This window comes from Schistocerca cancellata, chromosome 7 (genome assembly GCF_023864275.1).
Source record: "Schistocerca cancellata isolate TAMUIC-IGC-003103 chromosome 7, iqSchCanc2.1, whole genome shotgun sequence".
Lineage (NCBI taxonomy): Eukaryota > Metazoa > Arthropoda > Insecta > Orthoptera > Acrididae > Schistocerca > Schistocerca cancellata.
This window is the reverse complement of record NC_064632.1, coordinates 519,151,202-519,176,067: the sequence shown is the minus strand read 5'-3', so window position 1 is coordinate 519,176,067 and position 24,866 is coordinate 519,151,202. Positions and strand designations below refer to the sequence as shown.

General features: G+C 40.6%; 1 non-coding gene across 1 annotated transcript; it reads right to left on the bottom strand.

Moving 5' to 3' along the window:
• Positions 1-24,178: 24,178 nt before the first annotated feature.
• Positions 24,179-24,250, bottom strand: Trnaa-cgc (transfer RNA alanine (anticodon CGC)). Its single transcript has one exon. It is a non-coding gene; the product is annotated as a tRNA-Ala (tRNA).
• Positions 24,251-24,866: the final 616 nt, after the last annotated feature.

Sequence of the window (24,866 nt, the reverse complement as noted above, 5' to 3'; positions counted from 1 at the left end):
GCATTTTACTTATAACCACCCCGTGTGAATGGCGATGGTTGATGACCAATGGAGAGATAGTGAGGACTGATGGACCATGGAACTTGATAGGTAAATCACGTCGAACTGCGATATTAAGAAGAAAAAGGTTTGTTAGATGGAGCTCAAGTCCAGCCATGGACGGGGTCATCGGTGTTACAGCACTGCTGCTGTAAGACAAATGAGGGGGAAGAATTCGACCATGAGTATTTCAACTTAACAAATTTACGAAAACCGCTGATAACCCCAGCCATCCAAATTATGAGTGCAGTGCTCTAACCCTTTGACTACCTCGATATTGAGGGATGAATAACACTTAGGCGGTTTTTTGTTCTACTGATAGGTTATCAGAGCACCAATTAGAATTTCTGGCATATTATTGTTATGTAACAGTGTTCCATTGGTAAAAGCGAGGCTACTCACGGTTAGCAGAATTCTCGCAATTACAGACTGCATATTGAATAAAAGCGAAGAAAGTGGATAGTTACAGAAATTACGAAACAGCACAAACATTTACAAGTTGCAGCAAGATTCGTTATCTGGAAGGACAATCTACATAAAAAAGGAAGAGAATGTGCGAGTAGTAACGACATATAAAACGTAATTCGTAAAGCGCTACTTGTAATATTTTCTAGTTTCGAAATTAGCACTCGTTTTCAATATTTTGTCTTGATCATGTCTACAACAAAGTAACATGGTTCAAATGGCTCTGAGCACTATGGGACTCAACTGCTGTGGTCATAAGTCCCCTAGAACTTAGAACTACTTAAACCTAACTAACCTAAGGACAGCACACAACACCCAGCCATCACGAGGCAGAGAAAATCCCTGACCCCGCCGGGAATCGAACCCGGGAACCCGGGCGTGGGAAGCGAGAACGCTACCGCACGACCACGAGATGCGGGCAAAGTAACATGATAAAAGTGGTCACAGGAGGTTTATCTCGCACTGATTCATTATTAGACGAAATACACTGGTGGGAAATGAAAACGGCTAAAGGTGAGGCATAGGAACATCAAAATTGTAAGGGGCACTGAAGGAGAACCTAGCAACCACAAAATGACATTGTAAATTCTACGTCCCTGACGCAAGCATCTGATGCAATAAAATGGTGAGCTGATATTTCGATCTCGAAGTGGATGAGAAAACAGTGTTCACATATCAGTAAGCTATCGATGAACGTAATTACTGCATTTCACTCACTTTGGGTCTGTGGGAGGTTAGATCCTTTCGGAACTTTTGCCCACCACAATGAACGTGAAGTGTCAACTCTGAAGTGGAGATGGATCTCCGGAAGTACCATATACGTAAGTTCACACTTGGACCGCCGCATCAGATGAGAAACCGGTACCGAACGCACGACGACTGCAGCACAGATCAGGACCTAGACAGCGTTTCTCATTTCTAAGATTATGACGAATAGCTACTAAGATCTGTCTCGCGAGTATGGGTGCCGCTCGCCAGACTCTTTTTCATAACCCATAAACGCCCTGCTAACATCTGATGGTCCAGCGAAAGACGCAGCTGCAAGTATGAAGACGGTTTTTTGTGATTATTGATAAGAACAGGTTTGCGTCATTGAAGATTGCGTAATCCAAGAGACTGACAACTGTCAGTGTGTGTGTGTCAAGGAGCTATACGCAGGACCAACTCCATGTTAGATGATGTGGAGACTCACTGCCTAATGTGACTATATATCTCTGATATTTTGTATGGAGGACCTGCTTGGTGCGTCGTATGACCAGAATACCATCCAGCACATTTTGACACGGTGTATGAAGTGCTTTTCCACCAACACAATAGCCGGACCTGCCCCTTCCCTCCCCCCCCCCCCTCACCATTTACTCCTCCCCCAATTACGTGTGGGACATGGTGGTGTAGGGGCTCTTGTCTAGTTTGCATTTCCAGGGAAGTCCCTTGAACATTTGCAACAACAGTTGGAAACTGTGTACAACATTATCTCCTAAGATAATATTCGCCGACTTTATGCACGCTTCCAGATCTGACTCGTTGCTAATGTAGGGTATAAATGATAATTTAACTGTTGACAATCCGTCCACAGGTGTATGAACCATTCAGAATGTGTAATATGCGGACGAACGTCATTTGTGTCAAACTATTCGGTATGAAAGTTGAATTATTTTCCTGTTTTTCCTGTGTAATTATGCAGAAAAACCGGGCCACGCTTTTTCAGTAGTTACGTTCCCAATATCTGTAGTTCAAGGGTCATGGGAAGAAATATCGCCTCCTACAGACAGACATAATTGAGAATTGAGCAACTGCAGGAGAAATATAGTGGCCAGCTAAATGCTAATCACACCTACTATGCACATGCCTGCCTGTTGTACAGTTATTCTTCTGAACATACCATAGGCCTGAGGATGTGTGCAGTTCCGATGTTTGCTGCGTATGTATGGTCGATCAGTGCATTGTGCATTACGCAAGGTAAAACTTCCAAACATATAAGTTCATCATATGTTGAGGAATATGAAACATCGAGGCTATTTCGGAGATAATCCCTTTGTCCAGTATGTGGTCTTCAATTCTGCGACCTCTTTTATAAGAAGCATGACCTGTCCTCACTGGGAACCCGCAAACAACAGCGACATTTGTGGATTTTTCCGACTAGCTGAAAGTTGTAAACATTTAGCGCCGTCACTTCACTGGCACAAGTTCACTGCTTGCTCCAAGAAGTGAAGACTTTTGTCAACTGTCTCTATTTGCGTAAGTACAGTACATCTATTGAAAGATATCTTGTGAATGGAGTTTTGCTCACGTATCAATGTGACAATCATTGTAGGAAAGTTATACATTCTGCACTGAAGGCCTAAATAAAACGTGTTCTACAAAAACCTGTTTTGCTCGTTGTGCACACGCGTCGATCTTGCACACTGTGCAAATCAAAACAATCGTCAAAAAATGAATCTAGAAACGCATTATCGTTAAAAAATTACGAATAAAAGTTTTGAAGCCTGACAAACAAAATGTCTACTCTTGAAAATGTTTACAGCATAACTTACATGTTTGGCTCTGTAAACAGAATTATATCTACAACATTCCAACCTTACATTTCCTGGAAATTCTAGCGTGTCTAAAAATATCCACCCTTCTTTTATTCTTCTGACAATTACGGAGACTCTTTTATCGATTTTCGAGGTTGTACATGGGGTACATTGAAACTGTGAAAGACAGTATCTCCCTCTCTCTCCTTTTTTGTGGTTTGTTATCGATATGAGTAAGCTACACGCTTTCTCCCGAGCCTTCGAGCAGAAAATTCCTATTTGATCACTATAAACAGTGTCACCTAACCTCCTTTTGGACTTAATCCGAGTTAAAGGCACACAGTTTGGCAATCGTGAACCTAACGCCACCTCCTCTCCATACCTTGATACTGTTCCACTTGTGTTGGAAATTTCTTCGACCAACAGTATTCGAATTACTTACATCAAACAAAAAACGCAACATTTCTACTACGAGTTTCTACACTTTGCAGCAATTCACTCCTCGGGTATTTACAGTCACTATGCTTAGGTATAGCTTAGTGACTCTGTAGTTAAGTGAGTGGTTTTCACACGACTTCATGTAACCCCACAGAGATAAATACACTGAGGGGGAAAAAAACGCAACACCAAAAAGTAATTAAGTAGAGTAATGAAATTTCGGGGATAAATAAGTCTACGTAACATATTTAAGTGATTAACATTTGCAAGATCACAGGTTAATGTAATTGTGAGATAAGCCATTCCAAATTTGAAATGCTGGCACATTAATAGCGGTGTAACTGCCAAAATGTTGAAACTAAGCAAGCTGACCCGCATGCCTTCTGTTGTACAGGTACTGGACGTCAGTTTGTGGGATTGAGTTTTATGCCTGTTGCACTTGGTCGTTCAATACAGGGACGTCTAATGCTGGTTGTGGTGGACGCTAGAGTTGTCGTCCAGTAATGTCCAATATGTGCCTTATTGGAGACAGATCTGGTGATCGAGCAAGCAACATGTCGACAACGTGTAGAGCACGTTGGGTTACAACAGCAGTACGTGACTCAGCGTTATACTGTTGGTAAACACCCACTGGAATGCTGTTCATGAATGACAGCACAACAGACTGAATCACTAGATTGCCGTACAAATTAATATTCAGAATGCGTGGGGTAGCCATGCGAGTGCTCCTGCTGTCATATGAAATCGCACATCTGACCATAACTCCTGGTGTAGGTCCAGTGTATGTCGAAGCAATCTGTGCAGTGAATTACGTTGGCAATCAGTGACAAAATACAATGTGCAATAGTGTAATGTTAATCAACAGCTCCGCCATTGCACCAGTGATGCAAGTGAAGCAGCAAGATGATGAAATCGTAAATCATCAACTGTCATGTAAAAGCCTTTCACACTATTTTCGCAACACATAACTGATGCAAATATATCTGCATCCTATACAGGCTGTGATATCATACATAGTCAACCACAAGAAAGGAAACCAGCAGAAGACATCACTGACTTCGATTTATAGCCATCCACTGCCCCCCTCCTCCCCCCCCCCCCTCCCAATGCCACACCAGCCGCTACAGCAACAAACAATGGACAAATAGAATGAGATTTTCACTCTGCAGCGGAGTGTGCGCTGATATGAAACTTTCTGGCAGATTAAAACTGTGTGCCCGACCGAGATTCGAACTCGGGACCTTTGCATTTCGCGGGCAAGCGCTCTACCATCTGAGCTACCGAAGCACGACTCACGCCCGGTACTCACAGCTTTACTTCTGCCAGTACCTCGTCTCCTACCTTCCAAACTTTACAGAAGCTCTCCTGCGAAACTTGCAGAACTAGCACTCCTGAAAGAAAGGATATTGCGGAGACATGGCTTAGCCACAGCCTGGGGGATGTTTCCAGAATGAGATTTTCACTCTGCAGCGGAGTGTGCGCTGATATGAAACTTCCTGGCAGATTAAAACTGTGTGCCCGACCGAGACTCGAACTCGGGACCTTTGCCTTCCGCGGGCAAGCGCTCTACCATTTTTTTTTTTTGTTGCATTTTGTTCGTTATTGATCGTTGTGTTTGGTCGTTGCGGACGTCGCAAGACATCCCGTTCAAGTTCGGTGGTTGATCGTTCCACTCAGTTTTTTATTACAGAGGCCAACCGGCTCTCTGACCGAACACGCTGAGCTACCGTGCCGGCTTCAGGAGTGCTAGTTCTGCAAGTTTCGCAGGAGAGCTTCTGTAAAGTTTGGAAGGTAGGAGACGAGGTACTGGCAGAAGTAAAGCTCTGAGTACCGGGCGTGAGTCGTGCTTCGGTAGCTCAGATGGTAGAGCGCTTGCCCGCGAAAGGCAAAGGTCCCGAGTTCGAATCTCGGTCGGGCACACACTTTTAATCTGCCAGAAAGTTTCAATGGACAAATAGTTCTAGATTAATTTAGTTTTAAGACCGTTTATTTTTAAGCAACATTTCTCTGTATGTATGTACGTATGTATATACGTACAAACGCCGGAAAATGAACAGAACATATTCGAAACGCGTTGTATTATGTTAGATTAAACATAAAATAAAAAAGTGACTGGTGGCAGAAGTCAGGAATAAATAAGGTCCAGTGTGGTTAGCAGCCAGACACGTTGGTTGCAGGCCCACAACGAGCCTCGTTCTAATGAATACATGGCCGTCACTGGCACCGAGGCAGAACCAACATTCATCAGAAAACACAACAGACCTCCAACCTGCTCTCCAATGAGCTTTCGCTTGACACCACTGAAGTCGCAAATGGCGGCGGTTTGAGGTCAGTTGAATGCACAATACAGGGCATCTGCTTCAGAGCAGTCCTTGAAGTAACCAATATGAAACAGTTCGTTGCGTCAGTGTGGTGCCAAATGCTGCTTAAATCCCAGCTACAGATGCAGTACAAAGCGCCAGAGACATACGCTGGAAACTCGGATCTTCCCTCGCGGTAATTCCACGTGGCCGTCTTGTGCCCGGTCTTCTTGCGACTGTACATTCTCGTGACCACCACTGCCAACAATCACGTACAATGGCTACATTCCTGTGAAGTCTTTCTGCAATATCGCAGGGTGAACATCCAGCTTCTTGTAGCCCTGTTACATGAACTCATTCAAACGCAATGAGCTGCGGATAATGGCGCCTATGTCGCCTTAAGGGCATTATTGAATAACACAACACGTCGAATCTCAAACGTAACTAACGCTCACGAGCGTTACAGCGTGTATTTAAAGCAAACCTGATTTGCATCATCATAGTGGCGTTACTAGTGACCCTCTCACCCTACTGGTGCGGATTTTGAGTAGACATCGTCTATCAGATGAGGAACACGTCTACCAACTTTCGTTTATGTCGCACAACTCCTTCTTGGTGTTGCGATATTTTTTCGTCAGTGTACATTTGAGTGAAATCTGGTGGTCGCGCTGACTATGAGATGGGACATGCCCTTGCAGTCCAATGGAGGCAGTTTCTGTTGTTCATAGCCGGCCGAAGTAGCCGTGCGGTTAAAGGCGCTGCAGTCTGGAACCGCAAGACCGCTACGGTCGCAGGTTCGAATCCTGCCTCGGGCATGGATGTTTGTGATGTCCTTAGGTTAGTTAGGTTTAACTAGTTCTAAGTTCTAGGGGACTAATGACCTCAGCAGTTGAGTCCCATAGTGCTCAGAGCCATTTGAACCATTTGTTGTACATATGCTCAAAGACAACCAAATCAGACCAGGGTTTTGCACCGACGTGTTGAAACCACGCTGTCTTCCAGGCAACATGATTTACGAACTCCAGTAACTGTCAGGAAATTTAGAGTTACAAGTAATGTGTGTCGCTCAAACGGAGTGCCAGTGTCATTTCAGTTGATCTTCAAAAATTTCAGATCACAAGCTGATAGAAATTGTGGTTGTTAATGGGGCACGAGAGTGACGTATGAATTTTCGTCTCTCCAGACATGGCGGTTGCAGTTGATGAAAGCATCATTACAGTTGATACATACCTCATCCTTCAGCAATACCAACTGTAGATAGTTCGGCAGTGCAGTACAGTGCAAAATAATCTTTTGGTAGAATTGAATTTGGTATTCAGAATCTTTTTACCCCATAGCTTAAACACACGTTTTATAATAAGGGCTGTAGTGCTGCTTCGTAAGTACTCTCCGCATTGTACTTTTAGAAGCCTGCATTTTCCTTGCAAGTTGCCGATTGCTTATTGATGAATCTTCCCCTACATGTGCTGGACACGCCCCCTCCTTGAATTCTACAATGTAAACGGCTCTTTGCTGAGACCCTCAGATATCTTCTGGCTTCAACGATCTAGTCCCTCGTAAAATTCTTCCAACGGCCACAAATTTCTAAATCTGCTACATATGCTGAAAATCATTGTGAAGTGCATGGAAGAGGATACGTCCCATTGTATCATGTATTAGGATTTCTTCCCGTTCCATTCGTGAAGGGAGCGCGGGAAAAATAACTGCTTATGTATATTTGTGTGCACGGTAGTTAATCTTCTCTTCTCGTCGTGGTACCTACGAGAGTGATACGTAGCAGGGAGTAGAGCATTCCTGTATTACCTATTCAAAACATGTGTTATGCTCCTCGCAGTAACACTCAAAACACGTGGTAACTTCACTGATAGTTCAGTATCTTGCTGTTCAAGCAAACAGAATCTACAAGAGTTCTTTTTGTTACTATAGGTAAACTTTGTGTTATAGGCAACACTATGGAACGGGGATTTTGGGAGGAGGCGAGAATAATTCAACACCCCACTCGTATGTGAGCAGAAGCAGGCCAGACAGTCGACTCCACTGTCACGACTAATCAATCCCCACTCCCACAGACTCATTATCATCTGGGTAAACAAGGTAACAGCTCTGTGGGGAATTTACAAAGTATCAGAATGTTTCTCTGGCAGGCTTCTTCCTATTCTATCATTTCGCTCATTTCCTTTGAAAAAAGTCCCTTCTGGCTTCCTTCAGAATTCCACCCACTTCCTCTGCCACTGTCAGAGGAACAAAATGTTTTGGCTAGTCTTTAATAATTTATTTGTGAGATACATGAGCTAAGCTGCTTGTAACACAGGAAGGGAAACTGTGAATACTACGAATTCGCCATCGCTATGTGTGGGCACACAAAGATAACCAGTAGTCTGCATACCAACGCGCTGTATTGTCCACCACAGTTAAACCCGCTTACGGACGCACGTAGAGAATGCTGGTTAGCCAGTTAGACAAGGTGCAGCAGTGTCAGTATGAGTACAACGTTACGCACATTCTGCCGTGTCTGCGGTCTTTCTCACACGATTTTAAAGAAATTATTCGGTAAAAAATAGTTTTCTCCTTACCTACAGCTTATACGTCAACTCTATGACGAAGCGGCTATCGTTTCATTAAGGGTCATAGGTACTGTAAAATATCACATTTAAGTAACACATTGGGCAAAATTCGAAAAGTTTGCAATGAACAATAGGGGTTGAGTTTGATTCATTTTACGGGTTTGCTCCATATGAAATTTAGCTAACATACTAAATGTTTCCTTAGACTTTGGAGGAGGTCTATATGTATCTACAATCTCGAGATAACGGATTATATGTAGCGCACTGCATGTGCCACAGAAGAGCAAAGGAGAACTATCTGTAACTTTTTCAAAAACTTTGTAAGACATTAAAACAAGTTTTTCGGAAATGACAGTACATAAAGAGGAGAGTATTTTGCCATATGGTTAACAAGTGGAACTTTCTTTACGAGTCACTACAGACGTTTTCAATGGAATAATGTAAGTTTTTAAGATTAATCGATAGTTGATAATATTAGCATTAGTGTCACTTTTGCAATAGCATAAGCGAAGAAATTACATGTTTATTTTTATACTGATGACGTGCTTTTTTATAAGCTATTGACGTGACAACGTCTCTAGTTCCTCATTTAAGAAACCACTGTTCAGAATTCTGTCGCAACAGCAACTGAACTAGTATGTTAGTGAAGTGAGATTATGTAAACCCTTCTGTGTTTTGGCAAAAGAAGAAAATTTAAACATCAGAGCACAAGATATGTAGGCTTTTAATCTAAATTCGCCACTGATAATGCTTCTGTGAAGAAGAAAAAAGTAAGAAGTCTGGGGCAGTAAAATCACTCCTTTCGTTGATATTTCAGCAGGAGCCTGTGACCCAAGTGTATTAATAATGAACAACTAGGATTGAAACATACCCAAGGATTTTCTACCTACACTTCAATAATCTTTGAAATATGAAAAAGTACAGTAAATAGCGTACCATATTTCCATTCCTAGCCCTGTACAGAGTGAGGGAGTGAATCTTCTTCACTTGAAATATCTTTTATTTCATCAGTGATATTGGCTATGGCAAACAATTGGCGAGGTTCTTAAAAACCTCAGTATGTTCAGAGCCTCAGATTTATGAAAGGTTTGTATTACCTTAGTTCTAATCTGCAGCGAAAACGCAGTATCACAAATAAGAATATTATAACATTACAAGTAACATATTTGATTCCTGTTTATCTGTGAATAATAAGGCTACAAAAACATGATGGGATTCCGCCAATACTGGATAAGAACTGGTAATTTATTTTTGTCTGAATTGTTAACCTTTTTCCTTTGAAGAAGCATCAGGAAAATGGCCCACAATGACATACTAAAAAGTTAATTATCTTTCACAGCTCATGTATACCAAATAAAATTATATAATCGTAATTTTGCATTATAGTAGCATAGGCATACAGAATTCACTACAAAATAACTAGTTACACTATGAATTAACAATTTGAAAAAAGTTGTGAGCATGTCATTTTAGGCTACTTGGCACAGCAAAATGACACACATTTTCTCTTAGCAGAGTCATCTGTTTATTTTTACTGTTACAATGTTAGTATAAGCATAAATTATAGCATAAACAAATTTTATACCTTAATTAAGTGTTAGAACTGTATCCTAACAAATTAACGAAACATATACAAAAATTTATGGCAAATTATTTCTAGGACGGAGAATCTTACAACCTGTGTTAAAAAAATTACTTTTTGTGCTTGTTACTGCATCACTTTCTAATAGGCTTTTCAGAAACAGATACGCTGCATTTCAGCGATCGATAAGATATGTAACACAGCAATGCAAAGTGATGTGGTCATATGTCATTTTGCCTCTTCAACACAAGCATAATCTTTGGTCATAACCTCAAAAAATAATAAACACACAATCAAAATATTTCTACACATTTAAAGACTTACCTTTAAAAGATTTTCCTCTGAGTAAATCTTCCGCACAGATAATCAGTTTTAAAAGATTCCTAACGGAAATGTTGGTTTCGTTGACTTTGAAAATGGTTTCTCGCGTTTCACCAAATGGGAACAGGCAAAGTGTAATGGCTTGTGCGGTGTAGCCACAAGCAATTAAGTAAACCAACGATTATGATCCGGTTAAAAAAGCCAATACGTGATTTTGCCTTTCTGTGTCATTTGGGACACGGCTTCTTTGATCAAAAGATAGTATAATTTATGCAGTAGCTATTGCATTGAATCCTGAAGTAGAGTATCTTGTTAAACAAGCAATTGGCAGCCAGAGACGCCAACAGCATGTGGAAAAACTCGTGTGTCGGTTTCAAGTAACATATGTGAAGAAACTGCATGTTCATTTTCGTATTAGCAAAGTCTCTTTTCAATAACTATCTATGACTATTACAATCATTGCAGTGCTGCACTGAAAAAAAAAAAGCTACCACTCTATCGCCGTAGATAAGGAAGTTTTGTATTTTAAGTGTACGGCACAATACTCAGATCTTTGCGTACTATAATCAGACAAAATTCTATATTCAAATGCAAAAATCATAGTGAACCGCATTTTTGATTGCAAGCTATTCGAATTTCGTCTAGTGCAGTACGTAAATGTGAAATATCACAATAGCTACGACCATTAACGAAATGATAGTCACTTCACGTTGAAGCTGACATACAAGGTATCTCAAACCTTTTGGGTCAAATTGAAGCAGGTGATTGTGAGTCCACAACCGATTGTATTGAGATATAAAACCAATGGTCGGAAATGTCTGTGTATGTTATTTGGACACACACAGTACATATTGCATAACAATAACGTAGCTCATAGAAAGTGTTCGAAGTGACAGCCACCAATCTCAATGCATACATGGTAAGGGCTCATAAAGTTCACTTGCACACTCTCAAAGGTCCCAGGCGTCTGCTATACCAGGAGACAGGCATCTTGGACCCTAGGAAGCAGGTCTTCAGCCATGTCTACGGGAGTTTCAAATACCAACGTCTCGACGTAACCCCAGAGGTGAAAGTCCAGATGAGTGAGATCCAGCACTGTCTGTGGGACAGGAACTCCTCTTCCAGTCCAATGATGAGGGTACATGTTCTTCCAGTGCTTATGAACATTAACATTGAAGGGGCTGGTGCAGAATCATGTTTGAAACAACATTCGTGTGGACAACATGGGGTACATTCCCAAAGAACTGTGGCAGTACATCTCACAGGAACACCAGGTAATATTGTCCTCACGTGAGAAATGGCTGTTGCAGCTACTGAAAACGCCATCACAGTTGAATGTAGGCGCATCTGTAAACAATATAAACTGTACGAAGTTCAGCATCAGCACTCCAGTGGATAATCCACTGAGAGAAGTGAATGTGGGGCTCAAAATTTGTTGGTCGCAGTCCTTGCACATGTTATTTATGATAGGAGTGTAATACCTGTTCCATCAGTACTATATCCTTCAAAGTGTGCGTTTTACAGGTAAGTTGACAGGTGCTTATTGCATGTTGGTCGACCACATTATATAACACCATCTCCTCAAACTCTAGTGTTCAGACACGTCTTTGACAGGAGTCTTGGCGTGTCGTCTGTGCTGTGAAAGACTCCATCTCTCGTAAGTTGATATCCATGGAGATAAACTTCTTCCAGTTAAGATGACACCTGTGATAAAAGCATTCTCTGTACATTTGTGCTACTTTACAAGCACTATATACTGCCACACCATTAATTTAATGCATGTTTGCCAAATCTCATGATGGGGGTCTCACTACGTTTTATGCAGTAACAGCCCTTACCGTGACTATATCACAAGCTAACCCATGCAATGGACAACTGACAGCAGGGATAGTGGTGCGCGTGCAACACGGGTTAATGCACCAGTGTGATGCACGCGGTCATCACATGACACATGTGCTATGAGCTAGGTTGTGTACAGCATGTGTGTTTGATGTTCAGAGGTGTAAATTGTTTATCACCTGCTGCCTGTTCCAATGTAAAACAGACCACCGGGCTCATTGCGAGAGTGCAACAGAACTTCATCTGCTGTTGCAGTACAGGCACTGAGACTGTCGGTTTTCGCTTTGATTAACTGCTATGAGCTACTCTGTTGTTGTACAGTGTTCACTGTGTATGTCCATAACACAACAAATGTGTGTTTCCGAGCATTGATTCGCTATATCAGTCTAATCAGTTGTGGGCCCACTACTATGCCTTTTAATTTTATCCAAAACTTTTGACACACTCTGTATAGAGCTACAAGTAAAGAAAGAAGAAATTTTTTACCAATTAGTTTCTATAAAATCGTTTGAGAAAGATTTCAGGGCAGCTGGCATGTGTCCGCCTCAATTCTGTCATAGGCCACCATTGGCGCCAGAGCAAGAAAACAATGTCCCATACATTCCAGTGCACCGGCCGACGCCTGTTCGCGCCAGTCAGCACTGCCATCTAGCTGCCATTGTGTGCTGCTCCATTGGATAGAGAGGGGATGTTGCCAGTACTGGTTCAGGCCGCACTGCACTGGCGTGTGCTACACTGGTATCTTGCTTTCTTTGTGTGTGTGGTGTAAGACTTCGTATCGGCTCCATCGTCATCTGACCAGCTCACAGGACAAACAGGTAACTGAATGGGGCAATACAAAAGAACAGAATGAGGAAATACAACAAAACAATTAACAAAGCCATTTGCTTGGGCACAACAGTGAACACTGGTATGTTAGCTTCGTTACCTTTAGTAGCTGCTCTTTGTCATTCACCAGCCATGAGTGGACAGACAGCGTCAATTTTACAACAATATTATCACATTAAAATTAAGAAATATTTGTATTTTAATCTATGATACTAAAGTGGATACTACAAAACATATATTTAAGAACTAGAATATAATCTACACAATAATAATAAGAGAATTGCTGCTGTTTTCATTGGCATGGAGTTAGAGCTCTGGTAGAGACAATTCTATCAATACAGAAATACTCTTCTATACTACATACTGGCTGCTCTTTTAGTATACACAAAATTTTGGTCTACTGGTAATGATCGAATTTCTTTAGGTAGAGCATTAAATAACTTTAGGGCCACCAATGGAAAGCTGTTCTGCATCTTGGCCTGTCTGTGCTGCCTTTATAGCGAATGCTCTATTGATGAACTTCATTTCTCTTTCTGTAGGTTTCATGATTTGACTTTGTGTGAACAGGGCAGTTGAAAACGTATTGGCTGAAAACAGCCAAAACTCCTAATCTGTAAATAAATTAGTTTGCAGTGGTCAGTCTTTCTTTTTTCCTTGGGGTTATGATCTTCATTGCTTTCTTTGGTAATAAAAGCATATTCTTGCAACCTGCAGAATGGCCCCACAGCCCATAGCTGATGTGATTGTGGAACATCGTGTAGCAGTATAGCACACTGTTAATATGTACTGGTGTGGTATAACACTTTTTAATTTTCTCAAGATGTGTAGGACCTGTCAGAGTTTGGAGCGTACATGTTTAGTCTGCTGTTACCACTTTAACTTGGCATCAATAAAAAAAGCCCCGAAACTTAACAACTGCTGTGTCACCCAATGTTCCAGTATCACTTACGCTGCATGTCATCCTCTGTGTTTTGTCTCCATTAACTTTCATCTTTTTCATGATGAACCAGGCCGTGGCCTCACTCAATAGGACTTCTACCTGTTGAACAATAGTTAAATGAAACATTATAAAGGACGTATTAGTAATACTTTCTGAGATACAGAGTTTATTGTAGCATCTGTGAGGTTTTGAAGGATGGAGCGAATTACTGGCTGAATCTGACATGTGAGGGAGGCTCACGAGTTACGTGTGGATAGCTTAATCGTATATGTTCTGTCTGTGAAAGATATGGTTACGAGTGTGGACCTACACACAATTTAAAACTGTTATGAAGTCTCACACTAGTGTACATTCCACGGCATAGTGAATTACTCATTCTGATTGTGGTTTCTGATTATGGATGTTTACCAACAAACTCAATGTAAGTGTCGGCCAAGTTTTCAGTCACAACACACACCAAAACTGTTCTAAGCAACTAAAAACAATTTGTTTCATATACCCTGCGCAGCATTATGACTCAAGGAAATGAGGTTGCTTTGTGTGCAGAAGGCCAAGCACCAAATGTGGGAGAGTGATACAGAGAAACACCTGGCGGCGTTAGTGACACGGCACTATCTGTAGTAACATCTATGAGCCGTGCACGGCTCGCACTTATCCTATTTGTTGCTTGTCATCTTCTATTACGGTACTGCCACCTCGTTTTCTTATTCCTTTTACTGGCGTCAACTAACTTCCTGCCTTACTTGCCCGTGAGCAGCAGCAGCAGCAGCAACGCGTATCGATAAGTGCACTGTCGTACCATCTCTGGAGCGACCGATAGTATTTCCAGGTCATCTTGTGTCTGGCAGTCAGTTCGGGATGGACCAGAAGTGCAGCTGGGACGCAGCAGCAGTGAAGTCGGGGACGGAGCGCCAGTGAGGCGCCGACAGCCAGTGCTCGCCGACCGCTGGCGACACACATGAACTGTCCGACGGAGGGAGATTGTAGCAGTACGATAGTTGATTGTTCGTTCGGTTGGTGGTCTCATCGCCGATGTATATTTGGTCCTTTCACCGTTTCTGGGCCTGGGGAGTTGTTCGATTGGCATGGAGCAGCGAGGAAATCTCCGCAGCGCGTAGTTTGGCCGAGGCCGCTGGCAGCGTCCACGCGCGGTCGGTGTGTGTCGTGCTGTTCCCATTGCTATGACGTCCGTAGCTCACCGATCCTGGACACGAAAGTTGAGTTTTGACTTAATCTACCAGAAAGTCTTAACTGTTCACATTATGTCGTTTGGATTTCGTTGTCTGCTGTTGGGACATTCCCGCAAGCAACAACTTGTGTTTTCAAGTTCGCAAATTTTAGCCACCCTCCAGTGGAGTTTAACTGTATTTGGTTATTTTGAATTGAAATGCACCAGCAGAATCTTCTGCCTTATGGCTGTTAACGTTCCAGTTACCTGCCCTGGCAGTTGACATAAATTCAGACAAAATCTGCAATCTCTGTGATAACTTTACGTGTGTGTGTGTGTGTGTGTGTGTGTGTGTGTGTGTGTGTGTGTGTGTGTGTGTGTGTGCGTGTGTGTGTGCGTGATGCTTTGCACAATATGGTGGTGATGTACAAGTTACGTAAGTGCTGGATATATTTAGGAATATGCGAAAAATACAATCCTGCAACTTCGCAACAAAAATCACGCGGAATTTTCGACGGCAACAACACACCAAAAATACTTCGCCACAGTGGAATAATAAAAATTGAAAACGGACGATAATGTACAGTGTATCTTGAAAATCATGTGAACAGCCGTCTGATGATGAACTTGCCAGTTCGAAACCGGTAACGGCGCTATTTACCTACATAAATAGCAGTATTAATATGGGCTGGTTGCTGTCTTCTTTGTAAGAATTAACCTACATTAAATGATTCCCATCTTATAAAAAAGATTTCTCTAGGCGTTGTCTCGATTTATGCAGTTTTCCAAGTCATACATAGAATTCTGCCAAATTTATAACACATATTTAAGCAATAGCAGGCATTCATATGGGAAATTTACGGAAATCTTTTTGGTTAAATTGTTCTGCAAGATCACAGTAAGAATGTGGCTCAAACAACAGCTGCTAGATATACAGAATGCACTCAGTATTAACAAATTAACAGTGATGTACAATATCAAATGCCTTTTTATTTGACACTTTCATCTGTGCATTGCTCCACGTGCAAATACGCGCCAGTAAAAAATACACAAGGATCAAATTATTAAGATAGGTGGTCCTCCACAGCCATGATTCTTATTATGGAACTCTTAATTAAAAACACGCCATTACATTACCAAATGAATCTCTCTATCATACTACCAGTTCCCACCTACAATATCATTGGTAGGTCACACAACATCACTCTGCATGTGTGTATAAAGCAAGATAATCTTTCTGTCTCATCTACATTTATTTCATTTTACGTGTCTACTTCTGTAGCACCAAACTGAAGGGCAAATCTCCCGGTCTTCTGAGTGGCTTGATGTGATCCACGACAAATTTCTCACCTGTGCCAAACTCTTCACCTCAGACTAGCACTTGCAACCTATGTCATAAATTATTTGCTCGATGTATTCTAGTCACTTGTCTTCGTCTACAGTTTTTACCAACTATAAGACCCTCTAGTACCATGAAGGTTATTCAATGATGTTTTAACAGATGTCCTATCATCCTGTCCCTTCTTCTCATCAGTGTTTCCCACATATTCCTTTCCTCTCTGATTCTATGCAGAACCTCCGCATTCCTTATCTTATCAGTGCACCTAATTTTCGACATTTATATAGCATCACATCTCAGATGTTTCGATTCTCTTCTGTACCAGTTTTACCACAGTCCATGTTTCACTACCATACAATTCCAAACGTACATTCTCGACCTTTGTTTGATACTAGTAGACATCTCTTGGCTAGAAACGCCCTTTTTGCCAGTACTAGTCTGGTTTTGATGTCCTCCTTGCTCCATCCATCATTAGCTATTTTGCTGCCTTGGTAGTACAATTCTTTATTTTGATCTACTTTTTCAACATCAATCCTGATGTCATCTTTCTCGCTTTCTCATTTTTGCTACTTCTCATTGCTTTCGAGTTTCTTCTATTTTCTCTCAATCCATATTCTGTACTCATTAGACTGTTCATTCCATTCAGCAGATTATCTAACTCTTCTTCACTCTCATGTAGGGCAGCAATGTCATCAGCGAATAGTATCATTGGTATCCTTTCACCTCGAGTTTCAGTTCCACTCCTGAACCTTTCTTTTATTTCCATCATTGTTCTCCGATGTATAGATTGAACAGTAGAGGCGAAAAACTAAATCCCTGTCTTACACACTTTTCAATCTGAGCACTTCATTCTTGGTCTTCCACTCTTATTACTCTGCCTTGGCTCTTGTACATAGTGTATATTGCCCATGTCTCTCTATATCTGTGGTGGAGGGGTAGCATTTTTGTTTGGTTATCAAAACGTCCTCATTCCAGGTTCGATCCCCACCACTGCTTAAATTTTGAATAAAAATCAGCATAAGCAGTGAAAGACTTACAGCATAAGAAGTCACCGTTATTCTGCCAACGGCCTTGTCAAAGTGGGTGGAGCAGTGGACAGAGGTTCAGGGCATACTCTAGCCCATGTGGTGTGAAACTGACCCTGAAGACAAAAGGAGAAGCTATGATCAATGGCATGAGGATGCAGAAGACAAAGTAAACCACTGCATTAAAGACTAATATTGTATATCCACATGACATGTGGCCTGTAATTGAAAAAAGTGTCATGATGATCTTCCCACTGGCAAAAGATTCTGGAATAGTCCCCCACTCGGATCTCTGGGAGGGGATTGCCAAGGGGGAGGTGACAATGAGAAAAAGATTGAATAACTAACGAAAGGATAATGGTCTACAAGTCGGGGCAGGGAATTTCAGAAGCTTGAACGTAGTTGGAACGATAGAAAATCTGAAAAGGGAAATGTAAAGGCTCTGTACAGAAGTAGTGGAGGTCAGTAAGGTGAAATGGAAAGAAGACACGAATTTCTGGTCAGATGAGAGTAGGGTGAAATAAACAGCAGCAGAAAATGGTATAATGAGAGTAGGATTCCTTATGAATAGGAAGGTATGGCAGAGAGAGTGTTACTGTGAACAGTGCAGTGATAGGTTTAGTCTCATCCAAATCGACAGCAAATCGACACCATCAACGTTGGTTCATGTATACATGCCAATGTCATAAGCAGAATATAAAGAGGAAGTATATAAGGACATTGTACACCTAATTCAGTATGTAGAGGGAGATGCAAATCTAATAGTCATGGCAGACAGGAATGCACTTGTAGGGGAAGGAGTAGAAGAAAGGGCTATGGGAGAATATGGGATTGTTGCTAGGAATGAGAGAGAGGAAAGAATAATTGAGTTCTATAATAAATTTCAGCTTGAAACAGCGAATGCTCTGTTCAAGAATCACAAGAGGAGGTGGTATATTTGGAAAAGGCCAGGAGATACGGGACGATTTCAGTTACATTGTATCATGGTCAGGCAGAGATTCCGAAGTCAGATACTGGATTGTAAGACATATCCAGGAGCAGATATAGACTCGGATCACAATTTTGTAGTGACTAAAAGTAGGCTGAAAGGAAGAAACTATGTCCCAAGGAGTGGGTTACAGAGGTACTAAGGAATGAAGAGATACGCTTGAAGTTCTCTAAGCTTATAGGTAATACAATAAGGAATAGCTTAGTTGACAGTTCGGTTGAAGAGCAATGGTCATCTTTACAAAATGCAATCACGGAAGTTGGAAAGAAAAACATACGTACAAAGAAGATAACTACGAGGAAACGATGAGTAACAGAAGAAGTACTTCAGTTGATCGATGAAAGAAGGACGTACCAAAATGTTCAGGGAAATTCAGGAACACAGAAATACAAGTCGCTGAGGAATAAAATAAACAGGTAGTGCACGGAAGCTAAGATGAAATGGCTGCATGAAAAATGTGAAGAAATCGAAAAGGAAATGATCGTCAGAAGAACTGACTCAGCACATAAAAAAAGTCAAAACAATCTTAGGTGCAATTAAAAGCAACGGTGGTAACATTAAGAGTACAATGGGAATCCACCGTTAAATGCAGAGGAGAGAGTGGATAGATGGAAGAGTACACTGAAGGCCTCTATGAGTGGAAGATTTGTCTGATGCGATAGAAGGACAGGAGTAGATTTAGAAGGTATAGGGGATCCAGTATTAGAATCAGAATTTAAAAGAGCTTTGGAAGACTGAAGATCAAATAAGGCAGAAGGGATGGATAACATTTCGTCAGAATTTTTAAAATCGTTGGGCAACGAACTACTATTCACGTTGGTGTGTAGAATATATGAGTCTGTGATATACCATTTGACTTTCGTGAAAATATCATCCACACAATTCTGAAGGCTGCAAGGGCTGGCAAGTGCAAGAATTATCGCACAATCACCTTAACAGCTCATGAACCCAAATTGCTGAGAATAATAATATACAGAAGAATGGAAAAGAAAATTGAGTTTGTGTGAGATAACTATCAGTTTGGCTTTAGGAAAGGTAAAGGCACCAGACAGAGAATTCTAACGTTGCGGCTGATAATGGAAACAAGACTAAAGAAAAATCAAGACACGTGCATAGGATTTGTTGACCGGTAAAAAGCATTTGACAGTGTCAAATGGTGCAAGACGTTCGAAATTCTTAGGGAAATAGGGTCAAGCTATAGAAATTAACATTAGAAAAGTTAATAACAGATAAAATAAAATTTACACGAATTCTATGTAGATGACAAGCTGCTTTGTATATATAGCATATCAATATAAAGTAGAAATTTGCTTATTTTTTTTTCAGAAAACTCCCCAACGGAATAGAAGACTATGAGGAAAGTCTTCACTAAGTGCGTGGATTGCTGTTAAGATTTTTAATTCGTGTGGTATCTTTTGAAAATGGATGCAGAAGAATACTGGATGCCTTTCTGCATGAGAGTCAAAGGTGTTCAATCCAAATACAGGCTGGATTTCTGCCTAGTATTAACTGTATGAAGGCTGCTAATTCTCGGGAGTAAGCTCATGTTGTTAATGACAAACGACATTATAGAAAATGTATACTGAGGCCAATGTCAGACTTCCAAGACTCCTGATCAGGAACGGACAAGATATTCGCGAATTTGTACTGTATATTGCTCGAACTGCCCGTTTCTGAACCAGATATGCCCTTTGGAAATAGGAAAATTTATCCCAGAATATTACAGTGTACCTCATAACAGAATGAAAATAAGCAGTGTAGACTAATGTTCGTGTTAGACTACCACTTATTGGAGATATTGTTCTGGTGGTAAATATAGAAGCATTCAATTTTTTAAACAGGATACTAAACATGTGATTTCCACGCCAGCTTACCGTCTATCTGAACACCTAGGAATTTCGGTAGTTCAGACTCACTAACGATATGCCATTCTGTGTAGTTAAAAAGTCAGTTTTAGTTTAACTGTGTGTTAGAAACTAGAAAAAATGATTCTTGCTTTGATTTAGCATCAACTTATTTTGGAGAAGCCAAGCACTGCTGTCTTGAATTGCACAGTTTGATATGTTGCACTCAACATCGTTCACTACCAAGCTAGTATCATCAGGAGTCAGAAATATTTTACGATCACCTATCATGTTAGAAGGCATATCATTTACACAGTATATATTAAAAACAGTATAACCCCAGCACTGACACCTGAGGCAATCCCTCTTAACCATGACCCAGTCAAACTCCACATCATACCTATTCTCCTTACTGTGGAAAATGACCTTTTGCTGTCTAGTCTTAAAGTGAGAGAGAAACCAGTCATGAGCTACGCCTCGTATTCCATAATGTCTCGGCATCAGCAGTGAAATTTTGTGATTAACACAATCAAACGCCCTGATTAACTCAAAGACGCTCAGTGTTTACAATTTTTTCTTTAATATGTCCATTGCCTCACCGAGAAAACACAATAAATCAAATTCAATTATCAAACCACTTCTATTGAGAGCAAATTAGGTGAACTGAAATTATCAATTACTCTTATATAGACAGTATTTTCTATAATTTTAGCAAATACTGGTGGCACATAAACCGGTTTAAAATGGTCCCTTCCTCCTCTTTTACAAAGGGATTTCACTACTGACTAGTTTAATAGTTGAGGAACTGGCCATTCCTGAAGGAAAAAATTACATATGTGGCTAATTACTGAACTAACATATGCAGCACAGTGGATACCAAATCATATGTATGAGAATCCTTAAACTGCAGTGGTTTAATTATTGACCAAATTTCCCCTTGCTAGTATCACAGAGGTGTATTTCAGAAAGCAGTCTTGGAAAATCTTCGAAGAGAATTAAATGATTCCCTGTGGAATCCACGTTTTATTTAATTCATCTATTTTATTCACAAAATTATTGTTAAATATTGTACATACAGCTGACTTATCAGCAAGAAAAACATATTTGCTACATATTGGCTTATCCTCGAACTTCACAGTTGGCCAGACACTTCCTTCACGTCTGACCACATGATTTCAACTTTATCCTGAGAATTAACTACTCTGTTTTAATATCACGCCTTTTGCCAACCTAACAAAATTTTAAGCATCTTACAGTACTGTTTGTAATGGGTTACTGCACTTCGAATGTGACTATTTGTGATGTTTTGATGTATTTCCGTGTGATTCTACATGAGATCCTTATCCCACTAGTCACCTACCCAGATTGTCTGGTTTAGCGCTACTACTCTGTTTTAAACGTTCTAATGGAATGCAATTTTTAAAGGGCATAATAAATGTGCTGAGGAAAGCAGCATATTTATCGTCTATATTATCAGCATTGTGAATATCCTGCCACCACTGTTCTTTAACGAGGTTCAAAAAAAGTATCTGTTGTCACTAGATTAACATTTCTAAATATACCATACATGTGCGCAAAACTGAAGGACGAACGTAGCTTTCGTGTCATGTGTCATTACCAATTAACACAGTTCGATAAAACATGGACCACACACAGAAAGAACTGCTACAGTATAGTACAGCTGAAAGAAATACGCAATGAAACGAACAGAATGACACTCTTATTCAAAGACAATAATTATAATTATGTTACCGTGATTTACGATAGCTCCCTGGACATTTTAAGGCAGGGTATGGTTCTCCATAGGGTGCGCGATCACCATGGACAGCAATGCACGCTTTGCAACCTGCTCCCATGTTGGCCACAAGTTCTTGTGGTACGGCGTTCCATTCATCCATCAGCAGGGTTAAGTGATGTATGGGCGGTGGTGCATGTGGACATACGTCTCCCCCACGCATCCCATCCGTGTTCGATGGGATTTAAGCCGAAGGAACAGGAAGGCCAGTACATTCGCCGAATATACTCTCATTCCAAGAGCTCCTCCACCTGCTCTGTTCAATGCGATCGGGAGTTGTCATCCATAAAAATACAGTTTGCCTCCGGGCCACGTTGATATAAACACCACCACCGCAGTGCACCATACCTGCTCGCTGATTGACACACACGGTCTTCTTCCAGTTCCTTCAACTTCCTCGTCTAGCTGCACCAGCCCCATTTGGCGCTATAGTCTTGCTGGCCTAAAGATAACTATAATTAAAAGTTCAGTTTCACTGAATTCAACTATTCCTACATTACATTCAATGATATGTTCGGTGCACTACTTTGATACCTGAATAGACTGAATTGGAATACTATTTATTATGTAAATGGCCACTCCCCTACTCCACAAAGAACTCCTTCAAAAATAGCTAGCTAATGTGTACACCAGTATAGCAAGCCACTGAAACGTCATATTGTTTTTGTGGTGCTTGATATGCCAATAATACCACAAAAAAATGTGATTCACATCGATATTCTGCAAACCATTGTTAAGTGTATGACAGAGGGTACTTCCTTCGCACTGTATCAGTTATTTTGGCTTTTTCCCATTCAGTACAAATACAGAGCGAGTGAAGAACGATTGCTTCGCGACCTGCACAGGAGCGATACGTAATGGACTGCAGTACGTTCCTAAATCCATCACTTAACCCTAGAAGTGTACACTGGGATGAAGACCCTGGGGTTTTTGTTTGTTATTATGCATGCGCACTGCACACTCACAGCTCGCTGCCACCAATGCAAATTCAGCACTCAGTGAGACCAAGTACAGGACGGACGTTCGAAGTCGTGAGACACTGCTGTTTACTGAAATCGACAGCAGTAGTTTTTGAAGTAGTACACACAATGTTTAACTGTTCTGTCGCTGAGTATGTAGTTCATTTATGTCAAAACAGCACATAGGAATTACATTTTACTATTGGAAGAAGCTGTGAAAGTGACTTTCGAGATGAAAGTGATTCTGAAGCTGATGCTCCTGCAGCAATTGTGGATAAACGTGAAACTGGTAAGTCTGCCGAATCTTCTGACAACGATGACGAAAATACTGGCGTCCACGGTACGAGCTATTATTGATGGAACACAGCAGTCCCTAGTAGAACAAGCCTGCCTGCTGCCAATGATATTATGGTCCATATTCCAAGAATGTGGAAATAACGAATGAACGGAATTATGAATAATTCATGCAATATGCGCATTTCATTAAATGAATAGCATATTCGTCTAAGTAATCTGCAAATAAAGTCCTTAGATCCGGATCATTTGTAAGTTTTTTCATTGAAACGTTTCTGCTTAGTCTCGAATCTTGGGTACAATCATACTAATAATGTATTGATTGAAAAAGTAGACTACGCAAGAGGTGAAATAAAATTACAAGTTTGCAAGTCCTGTTTTCTCAGTATTTACGTCAAATTGATTTTAACATGGAAAGTGAAACAAGTATTTTAAAAAAACAATGTTCAATGAGCAGTGTGAAAACACCTGCGTAGTTACTGTACAGAGCAGATTACAATTGCTGAAACACGTCCAAAACGTATAAACAGTTGTTAGTCTTGCCTTTTACTCTTCAATACAAGTACTTATTTGGTCAGATCTATTCTTCTGCTACCACTGTTTCCGAGAAATCTGCGAGGCATGAAAACAGAAAGAAGCGTGTCGTATTTGTGGGGAAACCAACAGCACAAGGAAAAAAGCACATGAAATTGTGAAAAGTTATTTCAATAACGAGGTAATAATTTAAATCATGAGGAATACGAACTGTTTTAGATACGTTTGCAACAATTTCAGATAAAGTTAATGGATGCCAATATTCAAACGTAGATATAGTGAAAAGGAAATTTTTGAAAATGTATCATTTTCATAGGTATATAAACATGTGGTCTGAAATTGAGTGTACATAAAGGTAACGTAACAGAGATATTAACGTTAAATTAAATGATAAAAATTTTGGAGGAGCTGGGATTTGAACCCAGGACTTTCTGCATGCGAAGCAGACACTCTACCACTGAGTTACACCCCCACACAGTGTATTAACGTATACTCTGTCTACACTCTGTGCATGCTGTTTGTTTTTCTTTTTATCTTTAGGATTTTTCGAAAGAATTTTAATACTTTATTGATTGTTCTGGTCGTTAAAGATAATATTTCAGCTTTCGTTCATCACAGTAAGCAGTTTTCCAATAGCAGTTCATATGACTTTTAATGTTTCCCACATCAAATCGAGGTTAAACTGCTAAATACTTCTGCGAAATTACTGTAAGCCCAATTACTCATCCGAAACCTAAGCGACGATTAATTGTGTGATTTCACTGATCACTAAGCGTAGAAACTAACTTTCGATAGTTATGGATGTTACTGTAAATAGTTTACTCTGCACAGGAATGATAACATCGTTAAAATATTTGGTTTATTTTGCGTCAGTTGCCTTTCAAGGCTTATACTCTCTTCCATCAAGTCGACGTGTTTGCCTTCTGTTACGTTGCATTAAATCAGATCCCGTATTAATCGCAGCGAGCAAAATGTATAATCTGCAAGATAAACATCTACTGTTAAGTGAAATACTAGGATTATGAACCAGCTGCAAGACTAAAGGCAAGCACTTTGTTTGACTAGAAGCGCTGAGACGCAGGCAAACA